At 30.3% G+C, this 27,969-nt stretch overlaps 1 protein-coding gene and 1 long non-coding RNA gene across 2 annotated transcripts in view; one reads left to right on the forward strand and one right to left on the reverse strand.

The window, feature by feature from the left end:
• Positions 1–27,969, forward strand: part of LOC107450569 (small conductance calcium-activated potassium channel protein 1-like) — a 640,664-nt gene that overhangs the window by 135,020 nt on the left and 477,675 nt on the right. The window contains exon 2 of the mRNA XM_071188289.1: positions 13,735–13,801. The gene's annotated coding sequence lies outside the window, so the exon portion shown is untranslated. The remainder of the gene's footprint in view (positions 1–13,734; positions 13,802–27,969) is intronic.
• Positions 236–27,967, reverse strand: LOC107450567 (uncharacterized). Its single transcript, XR_001584948.3, has 4 exons — positions 27,917–27,967; positions 19,590–19,697; positions 17,415–17,491; positions 236–321 (listed from the first exon to the last, which is right to left on the reverse strand). It is a non-coding gene; the product is annotated as an uncharacterized lncRNA (long non-coding RNA).

A 27,969-nucleotide genomic window follows, 5' to 3' on the forward strand; every position in this document is an offset into this window, starting at 1 on the left:
TTTTTTCTTTTGCTTGATCCAGGTAATCCCTTGTTCTCTAGGTTGGGTTCAAAATTACAAGGCTACGGAGTAGAACATTGGTAATGGGGCAGAATCCAGTCTGCTGTTCAACGCAGATTATAAAATAAAATAAATATATTCCAGTAAACATGACATTTTTTTATCACTGAAATAAAATTTAAAAAAATAACTATTTTGCCAGTTTTTACCTATGTGAAAAAAATTGAGCAAGATCTTATTAGAGTGTTGGCATTTATTGGGTTGAGAAAGATTAAAATATCAATACATAGCTTCTTATTCAGAAAAGTGGTTCTTTTGAATCTGAAAAGCAAGAAAAATAATTTAGTATCTGGAAAATGTAAACATCCTTTTTATTGCACTCCCATAATTCTTCAACATTTCAAGGTAGACCTGCGATGGAACATTTTTATGCATGATACTTAACAGCAGTTAATCACGCAAACAAATATAGTTACGTGAGGCCGATAAAAGTCTGCAAGTGTTTTTAAATAAGTGGAATTATTCATGCAAAATTTCGTTGCAAATAGGCGTTAACACTTAATTCAGGTTATATTCTTACCATATTTGCAGGCTCCCAAAAAATTCAATATCAGTGCAAAATTTATAACATAAAATATAATTTTAAAAAAATGTATCATCAAATGCTCATGATCACCACCACAATTTGAAATCTTGTAACATCTTTTGAAATCAGATGCGCACAAATTGAAAATTATTTAAAGTGAAGTGGCATTAAAATTAGAACTTCTATTTGCTTTGATATTATCCATAGCGTATGTGCTATATCCTAATATTTGATAGCGCATTCTATATTCTTATATATGATAACGCATGCTATATTCTTACTTTATTTGCAAGGTTCCCATAAGTCCTTTAAAATTGTAATAGTTCAGCAAAATTTATAACATAAAATATGTTTTTAAAAAATTGTATCATCAAATGATCATGCTCAGCACCAAAGTTTGATTCTTTAGAAATCTATTACGTAGTAATTGAAAATTATTTAACATGAAGTGGTTGTAAAATTAATAAAACTTCTACTTGCTTTTATGGTATACATATGCTATATTCTAACAATATGGTTAGTGTATTTTTGCACATTTTTGACTTTATAAAGCTTATTATAATGTGTATACAATTAAGGTATATATAAGATTTATATAAAAGGCCCCCACGGGGCTAGCGCAATACCTCCTGTAACTGAATCCTCCACACGGTTTCTTATAGGTAGTCCGATCGGACCACTATGAAGGTAAGTTCACGAAAGAGCCATCTCATAGAAAATCTAGTAAAAATAAGAAAATGGTAGCAAATTTATGTCTAAAAATTTGCTTAATTATGAATATGATTGGTTTGTCTCATTCACTTGTCAACCACTACAGATTATATTCTCATATATGTATGATAAACTTCTCTTATTTACTTTTAAAATTGAATTTGGGTTCATGCGGAAAACTGGTTCATTTTTTAAATAGTCTGCTCAGACTACTCATTAAAAACTGTGTGTAAGCTTTCGGATGTAGGAGGGGATGATATTGCTCGTATTGATGTGTTCTATGATCAAGTTTTGCCGTCTTATTCGGACCATCCCTTCCTATATCAGAAAACTTTCACACGGTTTCTTATAGGTAATCTGAACAGACTATTTAAAAAGAGAACCAGTTGTGAGCATGAACAGAAATTCTGTTCTAAAAGTAATTGAGAGAAATTTGATATATAAACATGAGAATTCAATGCGTGATGGTTGACAAGTAATAAAGACAAACCAATCATATTCATAAAATAAATAAATTCTTTGACATATATTTACTGTCCATTTCTAACTTTTCTACTAACACGTACACCCCGGGAAAAGTGAAAATACTGGTACAGGAAAAGAGAAAACACTGGTAAAAGAACTATTTCATTATTAGATAATATTCGGGAGGAGTTAATTTATTCTCAACAATAACAATTCACTGTAAGGAAATTTATCACGGCGAAGAAGCAATTCAATATAAAAATTGCATCCGTTAAAAACAATTGGTAGTTATGGATTTTTATTATTCCCGGAAAAAAATTAAAAAATGAAATTTATTGTTATCAGTTTTTACTCCGGTGTGCTGCCAAGATGAGACAATCTAGCATGACCCACCGGTGGGTCACCCCGGCGTGAATGTGTTAAATGGATCTTCCATAGACTGGTTTACCTTCTTAGTGGTGTAATCGGACTACCCAAAAGAAACCGTGTAGATGCTTTCAGATATAGGAGGCGTTGTTAAGACTCGCACACTTTATACCTTATACCTTAAGGCTTAAGCCCTTCTGCTTCAAAGTAAGACAAATCTTTGAAATAATATTTTGAATCTACCACTTTTTAAAGTTGAAAGAATTTCAATAAAATGGCAAATAAAGGTTAACGAATTACAGGCGAGGTCCTCAATTCCGTAAGTGTTCGTAGAAAGCGTAACATTAAATGTTATGCGAAATCTTTAAACTTCAGAGCAATTATTTCCGACAATTTAAAACTAATATGTATGGAATGTGGCTTAATCTTTACAAAAAAGAAACACTGACAAAAATGGTTCTTAATTTGTATTTGTTTTATGAACTACATGCTGAAACAATATACATACCTGACAACTTTTACTCTTTCTGAGAATAGATCTTTCAAGTGGTAGTAAAACAATCACAAAAATAAAAACAATCTTACTTAAAAACATATATACACTTGAACTCTGTTAATATCCGCCATTAGAAAGATTTGCATGATTTCATATATTCGTTGCAATTATTTATATGCAGTGGTGGTCAAACTCATTTATAATTATTATTATAATTCAAAAAATTTAATGCATACCGGCCAACTCTTCCGGATTTTCCGCAAGATTTTATTTTCATATTTAAAGTGGTAGCAATACTCATGTTATTCCAATTAACTTTTAGAAATGTAATGATAACTATAAATGAGTTTAAACCACCACTACATATAAATAATTACAATAAATATATAAAAGCATAATGATCCTACCTCAAACGAATTTCAACGGGATCAAAATATAAATTTATATTTGAGTAAGATTGTTTTTCGTTAATTGTATTACAACCACTCTGAAAATCCATTCTCGGAAATAGTGAAAGTTGGCAGGTATGCTAATGGCATGACATGAGTTTCGGTATCATTTTAAATACGAATTTAAAGTCTTCCGGGAAAACCGGAAGAGATGGCAGCTATGAATATAGATCCAACAGATTCGGCTTTCGGACCCTCAAACTATAAACCACTACAGATTCAATTCTCAAATAAATATATTAAATTTCTTTTAATTGCTTTTAAAATAGAAATTGGGCTCATGGGTATAACTGGTTCGCTTTTTAAATAGTCTGAGCAGACTATTTAATGAGAAACTGTGTAGAGGCTTTCTGATGTTGGAAGTGACAGCTAAAGGCCTTGAACAACTAAATGACTATGACCAATGTTGCTATGTCTGAAAAAATAACCCTAATGATCATGCACCTCTCAGTACCTTTTTCGAAACTATTTTTGGACAGCTTATGGGTGTTAAGTGTATTATGCATACCTGCCAACTTTCACTCTTTCCGAGAATGGACTTTCAGAGTGGTTCTAAAACAGTAAACGAAAAACAATCTGACTCAAAAATATATTTATATTTTGATCCCGTTGAAATTCGCTTGCGCATGGATTATTATGCTTTCATATATTTATTGTAATTATTTATATGTAGTGGTGGTCAAAGTCATTTATAATTATCATTATAATTCAAAAAGTTAATTGAATAACCTGAGCATTGCTACCGCTTTAAATATGAAAATAAAATCTTCCGGAAAATCCGGAAGAGTTGGCAGGTATGATTATCACTAGGTTTACGGGACACGTCATTTTGACGGATTTCGACTTTTGTAAGGAAAATTATAAAACCCGTTTGAATTTTTATTTTATCTCTTGTAATGACTTTTAACCTTTGATCGAAGTAAATATATATTAAATGCTATTTACCTCAAATGCGTTGAAATATTGAAATTCGCTATGTGGTATACCTATTTCTATGGATATGTGTTAATTTGACACGATGATAATTTAGACAAAAGTTGAAGTAAACAAGCAATTATCACATCAATAATAAATAGGAATGTACCGACAATACTTCGATTCGTTATCTCAAATAAAGCAAGTGATAAACAACTGTTGCCGATAAGCAATAATAGAAAGAACAAACGCAGAATGTCAATTGATGTCAGAGTGTCAGATTTTGAAGATTTCAGTTGCTTAGTTCGAGTATTGATACATAAAGTACTAGAATATTTCATAAATATATATCTCATATCTTCTTTTTTTTATAGTCTACATATACATTGGTTTCTAACTGCAGAAATGCCAACTGCTCCGGACACGCGAAAATAATTAAAAAAATGGTAAATAACAACAAAGTAAATTTTGAAATATAAAGTTGTGAATTATATAGGCCTACGAATTATTTAGAAATAGTGGTGGATAAAAATCTACTAAATTGAATTTATTAAATTAAGAGTCACAATTCTTTCATACGTCAAATTGACGTGTGTCTGTAGAGATAGGTATGTAAGAAACGTCCGTAAGCCTAGTGTTATGCTATTTTTTTTGCCCATGCGATGTGATGATACTGAGTTACAAAATAAGCAGTTCATGCACTCACGTGGAGCAGGATTTTTTGCTTTCGTCTCTTATGTTTTTATAAATTTCACGAGTTCAGATTTTAGTTTTAAAAAAAGAAAAAAAACTCTGAACTCAAAAAATAGAGGCAGCAAAGAAAGTTCTTTTCTCTACATAATAGTGTCAAGCTAGCTTTTTTCTAATAAAAACAAAGTGTAGATCGTAGATCAGCAAAAATAACGTAAAAGTTTATATTTTTTTATACCCTGCATATAGATCAACCCTCATAAATTTCGAGATGGCCTCTTGCTCCTCTTTATAGAAGAAATGTTTTTCTGGTAGCAGCAAACTTCGTTTTAATATAGAAATTTGGAAAAAAATTTGAAAAAAAAAATTATTCGAGCCTTTTACCGCCACTACATATAAATAACACTTCGGAACACACTTTAATTTGTTTCAAAACTTTTGTATCTCAAATCTGAAATTTATTTCGGAAAGATGTAGATTTATATTCAAAATGATGTTTTTTGTTTATATGCTCAAGCTTATAAAGAAATTATAGGTTTATAAACATAGGTATACACTTGTCTTCTCTTTTGAAAACAATCTTTATGACAAAAACACTTGTGATTTTAACGAAGCGTATGATATTGGGAAATGTATTATCGCTTTTTTTTCAACCAACTCCTATGTAGCGAAGAAGTGGGGACACTTATTATTCCCTCTAATAAACTTTAAAATATCCTGGTTACAAATATATTGTTTAATTACTTAAAAACTGTTTCTTGTAGAGGGAAACTGATTACAAAATTGTAATCAGTGACGGGAAAATAAGGAACTGTTTAAAAATCTCTTACTGCAGAAAACGACAAGAAAGATTTGCCTCGCAATTTAAATCAAAATATATATAAAACGCAATTTTGTTTATTTTAATTCTCGAATAGTGCAAATGTAGGCAAAACTAACAAGCTTGATAATTTTAGTTTGCCGACCGGCCGGTGTAGGAGGCAGGGAACTGTCCTTGCATCAGAAAGGCTCTGGGTTCGAATCCCGGGCAAGGCATGGATGTACCTTTCTTCTCTGTTCTACCTGTCCTCACTGTGGGAGCGACGTTGGCCCACCTAATATGGTACCCCTGATAGAGAGGCCAACAAAATCGCCTTGTATATGCCTGAATTGACGGATGTTAACACAGGTGGGCATTGGGAAAAAAATATTTCAGTTTTCAATATTCTTCGCTTTATAAAACTTTTCTCAGAAAGGAGAGCTGTTGGCAGCCTTCTCAACTAACTAATTAACACCTTGAATGCCACGGGGGTCACCGGTGACCGGCGAAACCAATATTGTTAGAAACACATAATTCGAGTAAAGTTTTTAATTTCTTTATTTTATTATCGTTACTAAAATGGTTTGAAAAACTTAATGCTGTATAGAACAAATATTTTCAAGTGGTAATTTATTAATTGTGATTCTTGGTTTAATAAATTCAATTTAGTAGATTTTTATCCACCATTATTTCTAAATAATTTGCAGGCTTATATAATTAACCACTTTTTCCACCTTTCAAATAACTAGCAGAATCTGTCTAATATTCGCAATTTTAGTTTGTAGTTATTTACCGTCTGGCAAGACATGTAAAATTAGCGCGGCATTCAACGCGTTAACACTAGGTTTACGGACGTTTCTTGTATACCTATCTCTACGGACACAAGTCAATTTGACGTCTGAAAGAATTGTGATTCTTAATTTAATAAATTCAATTTAGTAGATTTTTATCCACCGCTATTTCTAAATAATTCGTAGGCCTATATAATTCACCACTTCATACTTCAAAATTTACTTTGTTGTTATTTACCATTTTTTAATTATTTTCGCGTGTCCAGAGCAGTTAGCATCTCTACACTTAGAAACCAATGTATACTATCAGGAAAAAAATGAAGATATGAGATATATATTTATGAAATATTCTAGTATTTTATGTTTCAATACTCAAACTAAGCAACTGAAACCTTCAAAATCTGACATTCTGACATCAATTGACATTCTGCGTTTGTTCTTTCTATTATTGCTTATCGGCAACAGTTGTTTATCACTTGTTTTATTTGAGATAACGAATCAAAGTATTGTCGGTACATTCCTATTTATTATTGATGTGATAATTGCTTGTTTACTTAAACTTTTGCCTAAATTATGATCCCGTCAAATTGACGCATATCCGTAGAAATAGATATACCACATAGAGAATTTCAATATTTCAACGCTTTTGAGGTAAATAGCATTTAACATATATTTACTTCGATCAATGGTTAAAAGTCATTACAAGAGATAAAATGAAAATTCAAACCGGTTTTATAAGTTTCCTTACAAAAGTCGAAATCCGTCAAAATGACGTGTCCCGTAAACCTAGTGTTAATAATTTATTTTTAAGTTACTATAATACAAGCTGAAATACAGAATATAAAGTTCTCGAAGATTCAACAGACATTTCTTTCTAAGGAGAAAAATATATTGTAGAAATAAACTTCTTCACCCAAACGTCAATAAAAAAAAGTTTAAGAGCAGCAATATTCTGACTTTGAGAGTTTGTTTCACCAAAGGCTTAGAAGTTCTCTTTCGTGTTTATTAGAATCTTGTCGTATATTGTACTAGTAAGTTTTATCAACCTGAATCCAAGTTTTTATTGACAATACTATTTCTTTCCTTATTTGACGCCAAAAGATTATTTTTTTTCTCCCCTTTATTTGAAGTCTCTTTATCATTAATGTAATTTCGTATACATTAAAGATGTATATTAATAATCCAAAAACAAAACATCGGAAAAAGTACGTTGTTAATAGTTTTTTCATGAAGTTAAAAAATTTATTTTGCTTTACTAATTGTTATTTCAATAATTCATATTATGAATGCAAAGTTATCATATTTTATGTATCAAACAACATGCGATTTTGCTTCAGGCAATAATGATATTAGGTTATGAACTTTTGTTTTGCATGTTTTTTACCCATTTAATTTCCTATGCATTTCTTCGAAAAGATAAAACTGGTAAATGAAATTGTCCGTTATTGAAATTTATGTTTGAATAACAATAAATAAAGTTTCCCCACATAATATATAGTTAATGTAAATGTGCATATTTAAATCTGTAATTTGACATGGATCATACAATGTTTTTATTGCATATATACAAGACGGATAGCATGTTTTGTAACTTTTGGCGTAACAGAAAATAATTTTTCAGATAGTTGCATGATGACTTTACAATTGCATACCTGCCAACATTCACTCTTTTCGAGAATGGATTTTCCAAGTGGTAGTAAAACAATTACCGAAAAACTATCTTCCTCAAAAATATATTTATATTTTAATCAGGTTGACATTCGCTATTGTAAGGACTAATATGCTTTTATATATTTGTTGTGATTATTCATATGTAGTGGTGGTCAAACTGATTTAAAATTATTATTATAATGCAAAAAGTTTAGTGAAATAACATGAATTTCGCTATCACTTTAAATATGAAAATAAAATCTTCCGGGGAAAACCGGAAGAGTTGGCAGCCATGCAATTGTAGGCAGATTATATTATTTTATTCATTTTGTCCGAAACTAAACACACTACCGTCTCATTATCATGCTTTTCTAATGTATACTTACTTTAAACACCGAAGTGAAGCCTCACTGGCTGCAGTCAGTAAGCGGGTGGGTGACTACGTTCATCAGCTTGCGTAGGGACCGAAGGTGCACGGTATCATTCCTTGTTAAACTGTTCTACCGAAAAGTGATCGACTCCGTGTGCTCGACTTCGTGTGCCCGAGATTCCAAGAAATTCTCTGATGCAAGGCCGATTTCCCAACTCCTACGCAGGCAGGCCGGTACTAATAAAACCATTTCTTTCATAGCTGGTTTGTGGGAGGGTTAAAATATTTACTTTCTCTTGGGCAGGAATAGTCCTATATCTTCGTAATAATTAAAAATATTTGATTGTCATGCATATTTTACCTCCCCCCCCAAGAAAAAAACTAGAAAGAATTAATTTTCCTGCCATTTTTTATTCTTTTCCACATTGATATAGATATAAACGCTCATCAGCGAGGGGATATTTCAGGGCTCGAAATACCACCCGTCCTCCCGTCCTCGGCGGTCAAAAATTCCCCGCGGACAACAAATTTCTCGAACACGACGTCCGCGCGGGACGGTCATTTTCCCGCTAATGTTCGTGATACATTTTCAATTTTAGTTTTCTTGCAAGAGTCTAGCGCTTCTTCTAAAATGAGCCTCTAATCTAGAAATCCAGTTAATTCTTTTATTACTGAATAATGTAATCCTAGTATTTGTTATCCTAGTAACTACTAATTCATTGTGCAATTTATGTAAATGTTTGTAATAAATAAGAGAAAATTATATTTTTATTTATTTAGAAACTATGGGTTAGTTTCATAGGAGGACGGTTACATTGTAGGATAAACCGTCCTCGGGGACGGGTAAAATTTCTGAGTTTTTTCGAGCCCTGGGGTATTTCGATATTGTAGGCAAATTTTTACGCTTTGGATTTTTACATTTCACCATCGCTTAAAACACATTAACCCTTTAATGGGCCATTTATTTCCAGTCAAGGTAAATTAGAGTATTTTTGGAATAGAAATTGTTTTAACCCTTTGACTGTCAGGGAAATAAGCAGTTTTCGTTTCATTAATTCGCACAGTATTACGAGCAAACAGTAGTCGAAAGTGGCAGCTGTTCTCCACCGCCGTTCTTCCGAAAATGTCACCATACTCTGGCTAAATGTCAACTGCTCAGCTTTCTGGAATTGTTATAATAAAGTGGTAGCAAATTATGTAGTAAATTTCGCTGTAGATGAACAGTTACGCCTACTTTTTAATAGAGTAACCAGAAGACTGTTGCTTTAACGTTGCATTTTATCTGATACTTATAGTTTTTGATATTTAGTGGTGAAAAAATTACTTAGTAGGAAAAATACTAAACTGAAAGTAACTTAACTTTCGCTATCACTAGGAAATACTATTTTACAAAGCGGAGCAAGTTGGCATTTCTGGATGCGGTAGATAGCTCGCCTCACGCATTTTAAAAATTTCTTAAAGTATTCGTAGCACATAAATAACAGTTTTTGCGTACTTTTCGTTTTCAACATAGTCAATGCAGAATAATAATACAATGTGAACGAGCTCTGCTCGTCAGCGTGCATTGGGGAAAAATTTCACTACGCGAGTAGTGCTCGTTACTAACCATTACGGTCGAAATCTTGCTCCCGAGCGGAACTCGTTTGCGCGCATTATGAAGCACGATTCGATTGCGAGCTGAACTCGTTCATAACCGTCAAAGGGTTAAGAATAGTAATTGATATAAGAAAAAAACAACTCATTTTGTTTACGAAAATGCTATTTTTTTGGTAGTAAATTTATTTAACACGACCTATTAGGAATTTATTAACTTTTATTTTTTTAATTTATAAAATAAATTTTATAAATTCTACCAACTTCCAAAGGAATTATGTATTTTATAACTATTATACGTTTTTTTAAACTAACAAATGGTTACCAATTTTATTCAAACGCTCTTCAAGAAAGCTGAAGTTATTGACAAATGGAAACCTAAATTAAAAGTGGTAAAAAAGTGGCGGGAAGTATACTTCCCACGGCCTTCGAAAGGGTTAAGATAACTAGTTGGTAATCTTTATGTATGTTGCTAACAGCCACCACATAGACTGCTGACCTTAAAATCCTACCACAATTATCAAAATAAACATAATGGATGGGATAGGAGCCGCTACGCTGCCCATGTGCCCAGCTCAAAAATTAAAAGAAAGGAAGAAGCGAGAGGACATTTGTCAAAAATTCATCGAGACAGGCGGATCAGATATTATACTTGCTCCTGCAAATTTTGCATCCATGCTAAATTCTTGCTGTAACAATTTTGATTTAATATATAGTTTTAACCACTATGTATATAGTTTAAACATGCATAAAGATTACCAACTAGCTATCGTAATATGTTTTAAATGATGGTGAAAGATAATAATCCAAAGCTTAAAAATCTGCCTACATTATCATTTCAATAGCATATCTGCAAACTTCTTCGGTAACCGAAAAAAGATTTACAAAGTGGTATTGAAACAACAATTAAAATTGGAAATATTCTCAAACAATTTAATTACTTAACCCTTTAACGGGCCCTTTATTTCTAGTAAAGATAAATTAAAGTATTTTCGGAATTGAAATTGTTTTAAGAACACGTAATTGATATAAAAAAAAACTCATTTAGTTTATAAAAATGCCATTTTTTTGGTGGTAAATATATTTAACATGACCTATTAGAAACTTACTGACTTTTATTTTTCTTTATTTATAAAATAAATTCCTTAAATGCTACAAACTTCAAAAGGAATTATGTATTTTATAACTTTTATACGTTTTTTAAAAGTGACAAATGGTTACCAATTTTATTCAAACTCACTTCAAGAAAGCTGAAGTTATTGAAAAATGGAAATCTAAATTAAAAGTGGTAAAGCGTGGTAGTAAGTATACTTATCACGGCCTTCAAAAGGGTTAAACATTTTTGTCCTAGTCCTAGTAGTGCGATTTAGCCTGTAGGCACCTGGGCAGCGAAGCATCCCCTATTCTATTCATGATAAATTTGGGCTCCGTTTGTATTGAGTCTTTGTGGTTAGCGGGCAGTGGGGTTGCTTTATGTCCACTTCAAGCCCTTTTCATGAATAACTAAATGGAAAAGCAAATTATAAAAGCAACTTACTCTAAACTATGCTTTAAAATTTTAGCTACTGTTGTAGGTGAGTAAAAATGTGTCAGTATGAGAAAGCGCCTTTAACCCCTTGGGGACGGGTGATTCAGAAAAGCATTCGTACAAAATCAGAATCAAGTTGTAATTAAATAAAAAACGGTAACTTAAATGTAGTCGTTGCTAATTTAACAGACTTACTTTGCTTTTACTTTAATTATTGTTAGTTTAATCATATATATAATCAATGTTAATTCAAAGTATAACTAAATAGTTTTATTTTGAACAAAGTAATGGTGAATTAAAAAAATCAAACATTTATAACTCCTCCCACAAATGAACTGCTAAAGAAATACTTTGATTACCAGTTTTATCTTTTTACCCTGATTGATACGGTTTCATGCTGTCACGTATTTGTGACAGTCGGCGCGAAAGGGTTAATATTCATTTTTCAGATAAGATTTAAAGTTGGGAACTATTTGCTTTGATAGTTGTGATATGAGGCCATTTGAGGGTTTCGTGGTTTTCCTCTCCATATAACGCAAATACGGGTTAACTCCATCAGAAAGTTCTCCATGAAGGCAAATTTCTCACAATATTCGATCCAGGAGTTCCCTTTTCTTCTGGGTTGGGTTTAAAATTACAAAATGTTGGAGTTGAACATTGGTAGCCGTAAACTCAAAATTGGGTCGGCAGTTCAGCGATGGTTAGAAAATAAAATATATTCTTCCATTTTCTTAAAAATTTCCAAATGGTCGATAATTTGATGAATGCCCGAAGTAATTCTTTAAAACTTATTTTATTATAAATGTGTCATCTATCCCCTATTTATTTAATTAATATCCTGGAACAGCTGATATTAATTAAACCAATGATATAACCAAACAAGTGAATTCAACTGTTAACTCCCGTTCCAAAAGCTATCCTAGCTAATAATAGACATTTCTAGGAAGCTTTACATCATCTCGTTCCAGTGAGTTTGCAGAAAACTAAGCTCGCTTCAAAATTTATGTTAAGTATTTCGCTTTCCTCTTCTTCTTGATATCGGTCTATGCAGAGGGAATCTCTAGTTAGGATCGCTTAAATTATCGAACTCCAACAACTAGATAAATTACCATTAGTTGAGGAACGCGAATTTGTAAATATACGCATGAAGATAATGTTCAGAATTATATTGATGGATTAAATATTTAATAGATAAAATAATGAAATTTATCTTCAAATTGGTTAATACCGTGCTTTAATGTTCGAGATTTAGGATGCGGAATAGTTTAAAACTCGCAGGGATAAACAGTATTTTCTTGCCTTATCATAAGTTTTTTTTTATCCGTCATAAAAAGAAAATTATATTTATTTCACATATAAACCAAGAATTCTTTTTGAAGGCTACAAGGTTTCCAACAGGGGCGAAAGCGAGACGGAAAAGAGAAAAGGCTGGTAGTAAAACCATTTCAGTTATTGCTAGTTTTAACTTATTCTCCTTTTAAACTATTCAACAATCTCCATTTTATCTTGGAAAAGAAGCAGATTTATATATATGTTAAAATCTTAATGAAATCTTGATAGTTACAGATATTTTATTTTTCTCGGAAAAAGTGCTATAATAAAATGTATTTGGTACCAGTTTTTCATCTTTTCGGTCTTGCTATATAAGGGCTTTCAGCCATGGTTCCCATATCCTCACCTATATGAATCTAAGTAAACCGCATTTTAAAGTTCAAAATATATATATTTATTAACTACATACCTGCCAACTTTCACTCTTTCCGAGAATGGATTTTCAGAGTGGTTGTAAAACAATAAACGAAAAACAATCTGACTCAAAAATATATTTATATTTTGATCTCGTTGAAATTCGGTTTCTCATGGATTACTATGCTTTTATATATTTATTGTAATTATTGTTATATGTAGTAGTGGTCAAACTCATTTATAATTATCATTATAATTCAAAGAGTAAATTGGAATAACATGAGTATTGCTACCACTTTAAATATGAAAATAAAATCTTCCGGAAAATCTGGAAGAGTTGGCAGGTATGTAACTATATCAAATCTAATGGTTACAAAAATCATACAGAGAAAAATGATTGAAATACAATAAAAAATGAAAAAAGAATATACAAAATATAATGATTTTAAAAGTTTAAAAATAACAAGTTTATTCTATAAATTAACTAGACTTTACTGGAATTTTATTTTGATTGTTCCTTTTTTTATTTTATTTTTATTTATTGAAGAGTTGTTTAGTTAAAATAACTTTGGTAATTTAATACAATATTTTCGCGTGAAATTTATTTTCATGCTTAACATTTGTCATTTTTCTTTACAGGCATTATGTTTTGCTTATTCATACTAAGGAGTGAAGCGAAATTGGATAATTTATGCAAGAGTTTCAGGTAGTTGTTTATTTTCCAATATTATTTTCCATGCAAAACATGTTTTTCTATACATTTTGCTTAACATGAATCAATGGAACAATGAGGGAGGCTGAATGGAATTTATGGACTATACACATAAGTCCAGTCAAAATTCAGCGTATGCACCAATGCGGCTGATGTATTTTTGCTTTAAATCAAAACTAAAACAAATTTCTACGGAGTAGATTTTTGTTTTAGAAAATATAGAATATAGAAATCATTTTATATTATTTAAATCTCATAGAAATGTGATCTTGGAATTGAGAGTTAGTGCAGATATTTAGGTAACATATTTTATGGGCCATGGATTACATTTAAAACCAATATAAATGAGCTCATAGAACAAGGGTTTCATCAAACAAATAGTTACTATTTTTTATTTTATTTTGTGCTACTCTTATTTGAAGTGCTTAGTACAGTGATGCCAACTTGCTCCGGAGAGTGTATAGACATTTTAAAGTGGCAATGTATTAATTTATGCTTTTAAAGTATGTTTCATGGTTAAGTAAATTCGATTTATAGGGTTTTTACCACTACTTCTAAACAATTCAAAAGCTTACATTTTGATATATACGACCTTTGTCACCGACGTGTTAAGCCTTCACACGGTATCTAATATGTAGTCCGTTCTGATCACTCTGAAGGTTAACTAGTTTTCAAAAGAGCCTCTTAATAGAAAATCTAGTAAAATTAAGAATGTGATAGCAGATGTACGTCTAAATTTTTCTTAATTTATGAATATAATTGTTTTGTCTTATTTACTTAAATTAAACTCAGTGGCGCGACAGCCCCTAAAGGGCCAAGGCCTACTGTGCCAACGCCACCTATAACTGAAAGCCTCCACACGGTTTTTTATAGGTAGTCCGATCAGACCACTGTGAAGGATATCCACTTTCCGATCGAGTCATTTGATACGAAATTTAGTTAAAATAAGAAAGTGGTAGCAAATATATGACAAAAAATTTGTTTTATTTATGAATATTATTGGTTTGCCTTATTCACTTATCAACCACTACAGATTCAATTCTCAAATATATATGATAAATTTCTCTCAATTACTTTTATAAAAGGTTTTGGGTTCATGCGCACAACTGGTTCACTTTTTAAGTAGTCTGCGCGGACTTCTTATCAAAGACCGTGTGGAGGCTTTTTGATGTAGAAGGTGATGACTGTGCCCATCTCAGTTTTCTTAACCTTGGGCTCTGGGGTGCAGGAGCAGATGTTCCGGTCAGGTGGTCAGCCGAATGCGGAACCCCCAGTGTTTAGTTCCCAAGCATGCTTGGTACTCATTTATCGACCCACTGTAGCGATCGATGAAAGGCTGAGTCCACCTTGCTCGGCCCGAGGATCGAAACAGGGACCTGCGGCACGAGAGCGTGAAGCGCTACCACTCAGTCACGGGGTTTCGTCTTATTTACTTGTCAACCACTAAATGTTCAATTCTCAAATATATATGATAACTTTCTCTCGATTACTTTTTAAATAGTATTTGGTTTCATGAGCACCATTGGATCCCTTTTTAAATAGTCTGCGCAGATTACCTTGAAAAAACCGTGTGGAGGCCATCTGATGTAGGTGGTGATTGTTGAGTCCTATGAAATGTTGGCAAAAATTACAGAAAATCTGTAAATTTTAGTTTGTAGCTCTTTACCGTTTTCTTTTTAAGCATTTTATTAAGTCCCGAGCAGTTGTCATCCTTGTTAGTGGATGAACCAGGGAAGTGACATTTTCAAAGTGGTGTATACCCAGCGTAAGGGGCAAAATGATATCCTAACTAATTTTTTATGGACTTATTAGAAGGCGGAATTAATAACTATTTACCTTGTTTTATTTACCACTATCTAACTTAAAATAGAAATCACCCAAGCATACTTAAAACTAAGAGGATTAAATTATGCTGTAAAAAAGTGAAAGCGAAAACAATACTGTTACATTGAAATACCCATGTTGATTAGACCGTATGTTATTTTCCATGGTAGAAAAATGACCCTGAAAATGTCACTAATTTTCTTCATCCACTGAGGTCTTCATTTATTAGCTCAAAGCAAACTCCCGTTTTAAAATTTTATTGCATAAACATAAGTTTAGAATTCAGATTAATAAGAACAGCCGGAATTCTTGTAAGATAAGAGAAACGACTTTCACCTCTGGAAATAATTCTTCAAAAAAATACCTTTATTGTTAGACCTCAAAAAAAAAAGATATGTTACAAGTAAACAAATCAAAGAAGGACGTGAGAATGATTAAACTAAGCGTAAAATAATCCGTTTACTTTTTAATTTTTACTTTAGCTAAATGAAGAAAGAATTATTTGTCTCGCTACACATAAAATAGAAGTATAAATAGAATAAGAATGGATTGTTTATTTAGCGTAGTAAAACAAGAAAATGAAGGAAGATTTCTGCTGTCTACATACTAAAGTATTTGATAAGTTTATGTGCGTGTATATATTTTAAGAACTTAGTTTATTTTTTAATAAACACTTAAAGCATTTAGAATTTTTTTTTTAAACAATTTTAGACATAAAATAATATCAAGCAAATATATATAAATCTTGATGATGTCTTATTCTTTGCCAGAATAAGCTGAAGATTAAGATTTTTAAGAATTATGAATGTTTACCAAACGTTTTTAAAAGTTGATATTTTTAAATCTTGTTTCGTTTTTCATGCTGTTTATAGAAAAGTATTTTGCGAGTTTCATGATTCACCACTTGATTACAGTACATCAGGATAATCATCTTAGTTTATTTCATTTTATAACCGTCGTTGAACAGTTGACCCAATTTTTAAGTAACTTTTAGTAAACAAATATCAATCTATATAAATTTTAAATAACTATTATTAAAAGAATATTTTTATACTAAAATTTTAAAAACTATTTTAAATCAACTACTTAAAAATATTAAATAAATATAATAAGCACTTCAATAATTTTGAATGGCTAGCGTAATAGTTAAAAAAACGGTGTCTAGATATAATAAAGTGCCTATTTGCTTAATGAACCAAATTTTTTGCATTTTTATGAAATATAATTTATCAATGAAGCTTAAGGTCCTAACGACTTTCTTCTTGATCTTGCCACCTTCTAAACAAGTTAATGTTTCACTTAAATCGGCATTTTAGCAAAGTATTTATCCTTATCAGCATATATTGTGGAAATTGTTTCATGGCACATGAGAAGGCAGGGTGGCAGGTTCAAATCCCGCCGTAACTCAGGATGTATCTTTGTGATGTCCTTCTCTGTATTGTGCTACCTGTCCGTCTACTTGACAAAGGTTTGCAAGCCTTAATTGAGCACACAAGCTTACAAATGTATTACTAATAAATGAGCAAAAAATAAAGAAATTTCCAACGGAATGTGCATATGGGAAATTAACTTCTAGAGTATAGTAAATATTTCTATTCGCAAGATTTTAAGGTATTAAATGATTTTAAGTACCGCACTGGACTGATCGTTTAGAGACGGTTCCTAGTAGATCACGTGATACACAGATAAACAACTACTATTAAATAATTAAAAAAAAATTTTTACCAAAATGTTCAAATACCAGAATATATTATTTTAGAGTCAATTGTAATTTCTTTCTGACCTGAATATTTCTGTAATAGATGCTCGAATCATTTCACTTCCAACTGCTTATCCTCGTCCAGATCAAGAAGCAGGCATCTGTTTAAAGAATTTAGTATTAAAGCAAATAATAAGTCACATTGAACAACAATCAAATATAAAGACTTTGCATTGCAATTTAAGCACTATAAGCAATAGGAGAGCAGATTTTTTCATGCAATTTTGTGACATTTGATTGTACAATGTGTACAAATGTATACTATTCTGGAGAAATCCAAGATAGCAAAACTCAAAGGAATTGCACGAAATTGTAAAGAAAAAAAATTCTTGCTATAACCATATAACGTATTTCAATTGCGCGCAGATAAAATAAGTGCTGTATATTAGTGTTGTCACTAAACTTAGTGGAATGCTTGTTTTATTAGTGTTCGTTTTATTATATTCGGATTGTAATTATTGATAAACATATTTCCTGACATTTTTTTAATCAATCAGGTTTTTTCAGCTGTTATAAATGAAAAACATGGTTAAAAATTGAATAGTATTATTTGTATCGAACTCAAATATTCAGTATCAAGTATCAGGAATTGGGGTATGAGATACCTTTTCAAGACTCGCATTCTCTATTTTTAGCTCCTATTCCAACTGGTTCATCTCTTACACTCGAAGGTCATGAAACTTTCTTACCACTTACGATAAGGAGGGTACTTACTTAACTTGCCACTTTGAAATTTTTTTAAAATGTTTTTTTTTTTTGGCTGTCCGAAAAAAATCCAAAATACTACGGCGCGTTAAAATATTGCAACGCGTGTATTTGCCGAAAACAAGTTATTAACTTTTAACTTTCTTTCAACATTTTTATTAGCCATATAAGTTGAACCTTATTAACCTTCCAACTAATTCACACGAAAAGAAAGTTCAAATTAACACCTTACTAATACTGCCCGGTAACAAGTTAAAAATCCTTATCTTATGAAACTTACAACATATTTACATGATTTATATATTTAAATGTAACTTTTTTTGTGACATTTTAAATTTATTAAAGCATTTGTCGAAACAATATTTTGTTGAAAAGTGAAGTTATATTTTTAGTACTAAAAATATAGGTTTTCCATTCTTCACCCATTCAAAACTCTATTATAATGCCAAAGTAGAAAATAAAAAGCAGGAGTAATTATTCATACATTAATTTTTTAAAAGCTTTATTTACCCAAGGCCGCGTCTTGTTCTAAATTAAAATAATTACTGCTCATTATTCATGATTCATGAATGTTCTGAAAATGCATTTAGAGCTAAGTATTAGTTTATTTTGTATTGCTTTCCGAATAATTGATATAATAAAGTTATTGTTTGCTATTAATATTATATTTTTTGTGTGTCGAAGGTCACGCGAATTATATGACACGTTCGCGTGTTTATTTTATTAAATCAACTTTCGTCAACATTATTAATATTTTATTGGATAATATATTAATTTTTGATTTTTCGGAGACATTTTTGCGACACCAGCGACATTCCCAATATTTCTATCGATTCAATCTACCATATTATTTCATAAGTAATAAATACTGAAAGCAGTTACGTACGGGATATACATTTTCACATTTATTATTTAAATGTTGACAATTTATCTACGCAGGCTAATGCTTTTTTAACACGTTCATATATCCATTGCTATTTTGTTTTATTGAAATTACATAGAGTCTTATGCAGTCTTGTGTGATCAATTTAGGATTTTAAGCCTTTGTCAAGTAGAAGGACAGTTAGAACAAATCCGAGAAGGATATCACGAAGAATGTATCTAAAGTTACAGTGGGATTCGAGCCAGCTACCTACACGTTTAGCAAAGCGTTTGGCATGCGATACCGCTCGGCGAGAGATGCCCTTATATATTCGTTGCCAGTAAAGTACATTAATTACAAGTAATTATACTATTTCTGTATAATTGGTGGGTAGATACTTTATTTACGTCGTACATTGGGCTATTGGCGATGGTCAAGGAAACATATCTGGGGATGATCCGAAGACAAGCCATCGTGATTTTGATCTTCTGCATAGGGAATGGCTCATTTGCTTTGGTAGTCCGACGGCCTGCGGGAGAAGTCAAGCACTTTACGGTAGAATAGTTTAATGAGAACCGACCGATACCATGCACCCTCAGTCCCTACGCTGGCTGATCAAAATGGTTACCCACCTAATTTACTGGCCCCAGCTAGTGATGCTTGACTTCGGTGCTCTACTGGGAACCATGTCTTTACGATCAGTCCACTGCGGGACATCTATATGATTAAAAAGTTGTGACCTATAAAGAAGAAATCAAAGTTAAATTTTTTTATTCTGACAATCATTTTAGCTTCTAAATTTTTAATAAGTTTATATCAATAAAAAGTATTTTATTGTTATAAAAAATATCATATATTCTATGAAAATAGTTTGATGACAGTACGAATCTTTTATTGACGTGAATTGTAGGGAAGAATATTATCAATATTATATGATCAGCAACGAAAGTGCTACAAGCGTTAAATTTTAATTTTGTATAATCATCATCATCAACATTTATCTGGGCGCCTGGGGCCGTTAGCGGCCTTTTTCCCATTCGTCTTGAATTTTGATCTTTGGGGTGGTTCTTTCTGGTAATTGGAATGCAATTGAAGTAAAAGGAAATTAAATATTTTGAATTTTAGATAAAATTACGTCACTACAAAAATGAGCTGATGTTTGCAGCTGATTCAAACCAAAATATTGAAATTAATTTTTTTTCGCTTTCTAACAATGGAAATATCGCCATTCCAAAGTTCCGTTGCGTTCTAAGGAATTGTCTTGGATTTATTCTTTTTCTTTATTTACAAAAATTGGGCACCTTGATCGCTCAGCGGCCCCTATCCCATACATCAAGAAATTCACAAAAAATTTATAGAAATAACATTTTGAATTTAGCAGTCGATGTGGTAGCTAATTAAAAAGCAAGTACTTTGCTTGAGTAAATGTAGCATTTGAATATCTGATTCATCTTCATCTTATCAAAGTTAACATACATAGACGCATATTGACATATATAAATATAAACATAATTTGACATCTCTCTTGGATTTATCTGAATTACAAAACAGTTACTATTATTTACTAATTCTGTTTCTCTTCTGGTGTGCTTCATAATGTAGTAATTTCGAATTTCGAACTCACAAAAGCATGAAGACCAATTAGAAACACATAGTTCAAAGAGCAAAATAGGTTGAAATTGCTCTTTGACGACTTTGAGGAGCGTTTATGAGTCAACAATATTAAATAAATGTAGTCATTGCTGAAAACTATGCAACAAATGGCTATTCTTTTACTTTAAAACGCTTTCAAGTAATAATTATCTTCAGTTAGGCTTACAAATATATTATTTATATTTTACAGTGCTTTTATAAACTTTTACTTTTGCCTTAACATCAATGAAAATATCACCATTCCAAAGAACTGCTTCAGTTTCTAAGCGATCGTTTTTGCTTTTATCTGTATTACAAAACTGTAACTATTATAAACCAATTTTGTTTTCTTCTGGCGTGCTTCGCAATATAATAATTTCTAATTTAGAACTCACAAAGGCATGAAGATCAATTAAAAACACATCGAAGTTTTCCCTCCAAGAAAGGTTCACTTAAAATCGATTCAAAGACGCTAAAAAAGTTGAAATCGCTCTTTGACGACTTTAAGGAACGGTTATGAGTCAACGGGATAAAATAAATGTGTTCATTGCTGAAAATTATGCAACAAATGGTTATTCTTTTTCTTTAAAGACGCTTTCAAGTCATAACTGTCTTCAACAGTTAGGCTTACAAATGCATTATTTATTTTTATTTTTTGAAAATAATCATTTCGCTTTTTTATAATTCTGTTTTATGCCTCGAAAAATTAAAGGGATCTTCTCAAAATTTATATTCGAATTTTTAATCATCATTATATTTTTAGAAGACAGTATTTTTTGGTAAGTAATAGAAATTTTTAGATTTTTGTTTAAAATTAAAATGTAAAAATTTGTATTTTATAAGCTATTTATATTTTTCGGTTGGCAACTAGTTCCTGCCATTTTTTTAAAAAAAAAATTTCAGAAATTTTTAAGTGTAAGAGCATTTTATTTCCGCTGCTAGTGCCATTTTTCTTAGAAGCGAATTTTCAAGGAAAAGCTAGTTTAATCGTAAACTAGAATTCTAGTATGAGGTGGTGCATTTGTGAATTTCGATTTTTAATTTTATACATTCCAATCTCGGACAGTTTTACAGCTATGGTACCATTTCCGTACACCCCACAAATATTATAAGCAGCTTTTGTGGCTTTGATAACCTTAATTGAAAGCGAAAAGAGAGAGTTGATGAAAATGCTAATTTTTCTCACTTTGGCTTTCCATTTCATTGATCTGAAAATTAATATCAATTAACTGCTATAATTTTGTCTCTGTTGCCTCGACCCTCTTCAACATCGACCTCAACTGCTGCCATGACTCCCTTCATTCCGAAAAAGTATTTAAAAAAAACGGTAAATAACTATAAAGTAAATTTTGCTAATATTTGAGGCTATTTTTTCTTGCTTTTCAAAAGGTATGGCGAGACATAAATACTTTACTTTTACTTTATTTATAAAAAATTGGGCACCTGGGCCGTGCAGCGGCCCCTATCCCATGCATCTAGAAATTTACATAAGTTTAAAGTCATAACATTTTGAATTTAGCAGTCGATGTGGTTGCTAATACAAAATTACAAGCACTTTTTGCTTGGGTAAATAAGCATTTGAATATCGAAACTAAATTTACACATATAAATATAAACATAATTTGAAATATATATACATAGATTGACATAAATTAATATAGTAAATATAACATTTGAATATCGTATCTAAATTGACATCTGTTGACATATATAAATATAAACATAATTTGTAATATATATACATAGGTTGACATAAATAAGTATAACATTTGAATATCGAATCTAAATTGACATCTGTTGACATATATAAATATACACATAATTTGCAATATATATACATAGGTATTAACAGAAATAAGTATTAACATAAATAAGTATTAACAGAAATTGATACATATTAAATTTTTACATTTAACTAGCACATGCTTAATTAAGATATACATTGAAAGTCTAGAATTTAGAGTTCAATGTTGAAGAGACATAAATACGATAAAGTGGGGAATTGTATAAACCTACGAGCTATTTAGAAATATTGGTGGTTAAAATCTACTAAAATGAATTTATTAATCCAAGAATCACAATCTGTAAACTATCACTTTAACCCTTTCGCACCGGACGGGACATGTGAAAGCCCTTATATAGCAAGACGGAAAAGAGGAAAACCTGGTACGTAAAACATTTCATTCCAGCATTATTTTCGAAAAAAATGAAATATCTGTAACTATCAAGATTTCTTTTATAATTCTGGCATATATATAAAACTGCTTCTTTTCCAAGATAAAGTAGATATTGTTGAAAAATTTAAAAAAAGAATAAGTTAACTCCTCCCCAAAACTAGCTATAACTGAAATGGTTTTACTACCAGCCTTTCCTCTTTTCCGTCTCGCTTTCACCCCTGCTGATTTTTCGCCGTTTTGAAAGGGTTAAAATATATATTTCCTGTCCGGAGCAAGTTTGCAAATATAGAAGTCTGACCCACGCCCCATGAATATCATCGAAATTCATGAGGTTGCGAGATTAGGATAATTTTAAATAGTTTTAATACTTTTGAAGAGTGGTTTGCTACAACTTAAATATTTTGGGCGAGACTTTTAAAGACCGTAGTTCAATTATTTAATTCGTGGAATATTGTACATTGCTTGAACGTTTTATACAGGGTTCCCAGGTCATCACCTCCTACATCAAGAAGCCTCAACACGGTCCTTCATAAGTAGTCCGCGCAGACTGCCTAGAGAGGGAACCCAAAACTTTTTATAAAAGTAATTGAGAGAAATTTATCTTATATATTTGGGAATTGAATCTGTAGTGGTTTAGAACCCTTATTATTAGAAGAGAACATTAGCCCTTAAATATTAGAGAGACAAAAGGAAATTGACAGATAGTTTATAGCGCCAGCATACCTTATTTAATGTTATTCATGATTAGCGCAGTTTAGCTGATTCCGTCTTTTATGTCACTGAAAACTTAACTCAGAGTTCAATCCAATCTTGTAAACGCATAGCAGTTATTATTTGTCGTAAAGCACTAATTGAAGCAAAATTTAACTTCAAAAGTTTTCTTTGAAATTCATGATAGTTTTTTATTTTAAAAACAATTTTGTTTTACTGTTCTTTAATTGAAAACGTTAACTTGGCAACTAGTTATAACACTCAACTAATTATAACATTCAACTAATTATCACATTCAACTAATAACACTCAACTAATTACAGCATTCAACTAATAACATTCAACTATTATAGCATTCAACTAGTAATTTTCAACTAATAACATTCAACTAATGACATTCAACAAATTATAACATTCAATTAAGAACATTCAACTAATAAAATAACAGAGTTTCAATGACTCTTAAAAATACTGAAAAAGTGGTGCTTGTATTCTAAACACAAATAAATTTTTTTTTTTACCTTAACACTAGGTTTACGGACGTTTCTTACATACCTATCTCTCCGAACACGCGACAATTTGACGCATGAACGAATACTTATAACAGCACTTACAGAGATGCCAACTTGCTCCGGACAGGAAATATATATTTTAAAGTGGTAGTTTATCAATTGTGATTCTTTGTTTAATAAATTTAATTTAGTTGATTTTGTCCACCACTATTTCTAAATAATTCGTAGGTTTATATAATTCACCACTTTACGTTTGCAAAATGAACTTAGTAGTTATTTACCGTTTTTTAAAAATTATTTTGGCGTGTCCGAAGCAGTTGGAATCTCTGCACTTAGAAAGCAATGTAATTACACACTATAAGATAAAAAGGAAAATATGAGATCTATATTTATGAAATATTCCAGTATTTTATTTTTCAATACTCGAACTAAGCAACTGAAACCTTTAAAATCTGACACTCTGACATCAATTGACATTCTGCGTTTGTTCTTTCTATTATTGCTTACCGGCCACTATTGTTTATCGCTTGGTTAATTTGAGATAACATCGGATCGAAGTATTGTCCGTACATTCCTATTTATTATTGATTTGATATTTGCATGTTAACTCAAAATTTTGTCTAAATTATGATCGTGTCAAATTGACGCATATCCTTAGAGATAGGTATATCACAACGAGAATTTCAATATTTCAACGCTTTTGAAGGAAATAGACTTCAATATACATTTATCTCGATCAATGGATAACAGTCATTACAAGAGATAACAAAAAAAAATGCAAACAGGTTTTGTAATTTTCTTATTAAATTCGAAATACGTCAAAAAGACGCATCCCGAAAACCTAGTTAAAAATGAAACAATTCAACTAGCTCACCTCTAGCAATTTCGTGACTACACTTATTTATTTGAAAATATAAAGAATAGTGGTGAATAAAAATAATTAAAATGCATTATATTTTCTTAATTTAGCTACCACTTTTTGATTTTTAGGGACTGAATGAACCCTACAAGAAAACAGACATTTATGAAAACTTAACATCAGTAAAGTATGAAATTGTGCAAATGGACATTATTTTTATATTAAATGTCAAGTGCACAAACTAATAAGAAAAACAATAGTAACTAAAATATTTAAACTAAAACGCTTTGTTAAAATAATTATTGATTTAAATTTTAATTTTTTTAAGATTTATTTAAATATGCAAGCAAAAAATATTTTATTAATGAAATAATATCTAAATTAATTTAAATTTAAGACACAAAAAGTATCAAGTTCTTTTAAAATGATATATTTTTTAAATGGAAATAACTATGAAATTGATGACTAGTTATTCTCAATTTAAGTTTATATGAACAAATATTCTTCATTACTGAAGAATGTAATAACATTAAACTTACATTAATTGTGTAATTATATAAAGTCTATAAGATTACTTCAAGATTTGTAGAACTAATTAAACAAGCGAAAAATTCAAAACTTTTTATTAATGGCAAATTTAGATTTAGTTATTAGTATCACGGAAAAAGTCAAATATTTAAACATTTCAATGTTTCCTGTGTTAATTATTTAATCTTTCAAAATTAAATTAAAATTTATTTCGAAAATAATTTTTCTATTACTCCTTTTTTTATAAAATTTGTAAAATTTTTGAGTAAAAAAATACAAATTTGTGAAATAAATAAACCGTTTATTAATAGATGTATGAGTAGTTTACTTAAATTATTGAGTTGAATTGATGATTTCACTTAAAAATTAACGTAATGGTTTGTTAAAAGCTATTTAGGTAAAAGAGGTATATCGTAAGAATTATTTGTGAATCAATGGAGGAAGAATTCAATTCTAGTTATGAGTTGTTATAACAGCTTAAAAAATAACAAAATTTAGTTAAAATCCATTCAGCGTTAAGAAAAAAAAGATTTAATATTGGATGAATATTTTAATAACTAATGGTTGAGGAATTAAAATAAACTATTTGACTTGTTATAACAATTAAAAAAATTGCTGAATTGCTTGTTAAAATTCATTCAGCTGAAAAAAAGTTTGAGATCGGAAGAATTATTGAATAACTAATAGTTGAGAAATTAAATTTTATTGCAAAGTTGAATTATTGTAAAAACTTAAATAATAAAATTGCTTGATAAAATTTATTCAACGAAAAAAAAAACAGCTTAAGATCGGAGGAATTATTCAATAATAAATGGATGAATGGAATTCAAGACATGAATTGTTATAACAGTTTAAAAAATAACAAAATTACTAGTTAAAATTTATTCAGCATTTAAAAAAAAAGATTTAAGATGGAAAGAATATTTGAATATCTACAGAATGAGAAGTTAAATTCAATTAAAAAGTCGAATAGTTATGACAACTTAAAAAATAGCAAAATAGTTCGTTAAAATTCATTCAGCAAAAAAATTACGATAAGAAGAATTATTTAATAGCTAACAGTTGAGGAATTTAATTCAATAACGGATAAGAATTATTATAACAACTTAAATAATGAGAAAGCTTGTTGAAATTCATTCAACGAAAAAAAAAGTTTACGATCATACGAACTACTTAATAACTTATGGATGGGTAATTTAATTCAGTTGCAGATTTGAATTGTTATTGCAACTTAAAAAATGATGAAGTAGCTTGTTAAGATTTATGTAGCGTAAAGAAAAATTATGATCGAAAGAATTTTTTAATAATTTATGGATAAAAAATTAAATTTGATTACAAAGTTGAATTGTTATTACAACTTAAAGTATAAAAGAACGGTTTTTTTTAAAATTTATTCAGTATAAAAAACACGGTTTAAGACGAGAATAACTCTACTTATGAGCTACTAAAAGTTTTACGCAGTTATTTCATTGTCCTCTTTAAGTTTATAGCTGAACAATAAAGTGCAAGTGTGTACTAACTGTAGAGCATTAGCTGGATTTGATGTAAATGGAAGTAAACTATTTTTGGCATAAATATTTTGGACAAATGTTCAACAGGAAATGAACTTTTCTAAAAACAGTTAAAGGCAATGACCTATTTGTTATCTTTATAGATTTTCTCCCTTCCCTTTAATATAATTAAAATGTAAGAATGATAGAGAAAGTTGAATTTAAAAACACTATCTGTCTATGTCAGACAAGGTTTGGATTAAAATATTCATTAGGAAGCGTTTACTGCTTGCTGTTGACATCGAAAACTGATGTACGAGATTATAATCTTAACTACTTAATGCTTATACATCTGTTCGTCGTTCAAATATTTTTAAAGAAAATTAGCGAATAAGGAGAAAAATTAAAAAGGAACTGGATTGTAATCTCATTGGACTTATCTCCTTAAACATTACAATTTTTTTTTAATTATCTGTATATAAAAAACAAAAAAAATCTGTTAATGTCATCCTTCATTTTTTAACATCATTGAAATTTCGTTAAACAAATAGTTTTTGTTCTAAATGGATGAACGTTTTTATTATGATTTTTATTCAAATTATGACAAGAGCATTTATAAACGTTTTGTGATAACGAAGTATTAGTAAAATGGTTAGTGTTGAATAATTGACTCCTGTTTTAAAATTTATTTTTGATAAACTGTTTTATATCATAATGTATTTTTGAAAGTTCGAACAAAACGGGCTTGTTTCACTCATATATCCGTGAAGATAAGAAAATGGGGGATATATTCTATCTTCTACATCCATTAAAGATAAAGTCTATATTTTGACTAGTGTTACGGTGGTTTAAAGACACAAACTACTACTATTATTTTAACCAGTGATCGTTTATTTTATGCATATATTTTCGAATTAATTTACATACTTCAACTAGTAAAATACTTAAATTAATAACGCTTTAATCAAATACAAATTTAAATAACAAATTAAATTAATTAAAAGGCTTTGATTAGTAACAAATAAACTAATTGGCATGGAGAGAACTTACCCGTACTGATGTTTATAGTGGAAATTGGTGGACCTCTAATGACTCGGTTCTAC

This window comes from Parasteatoda tepidariorum, chromosome X2 (assembly GCF_043381705.1).
Source record: "Parasteatoda tepidariorum isolate YZ-2023 chromosome X2, CAS_Ptep_4.0, whole genome shotgun sequence".
Taxonomy (NCBI): Eukaryota; Metazoa; Arthropoda; class Arachnida; order Araneae; family Theridiidae; genus Parasteatoda; species Parasteatoda tepidariorum.